The following is a 201-nucleotide window of genomic DNA, read 5'->3' on the forward strand; positions in this document are numbered from 1 at the left end:
GTACCGGACTCTGTTCATAGCAGTCCAATAGCTCGTTTCGACCGGGTCAGCTGTTCTGGAGCTAATGACGCTGACGGATTTTGGTTTTGACACACGGATTTCGAGAAAATCCAAAAATACATGTTTTATATGTATTTTTGTGTGTGTTTCCTTCTATTCGAAGAAGGTTGGATTTTGTCGTGAATCCGTGGTCGATCAAGA

Source organism: Ananas comosus, linkage group 23 (genome assembly GCF_001540865.1).
Source record: "Ananas comosus cultivar F153 linkage group 23, ASM154086v1, whole genome shotgun sequence".
NCBI lineage: Eukaryota > Viridiplantae > Streptophyta > Magnoliopsida > Poales > Bromeliaceae > Ananas > Ananas comosus.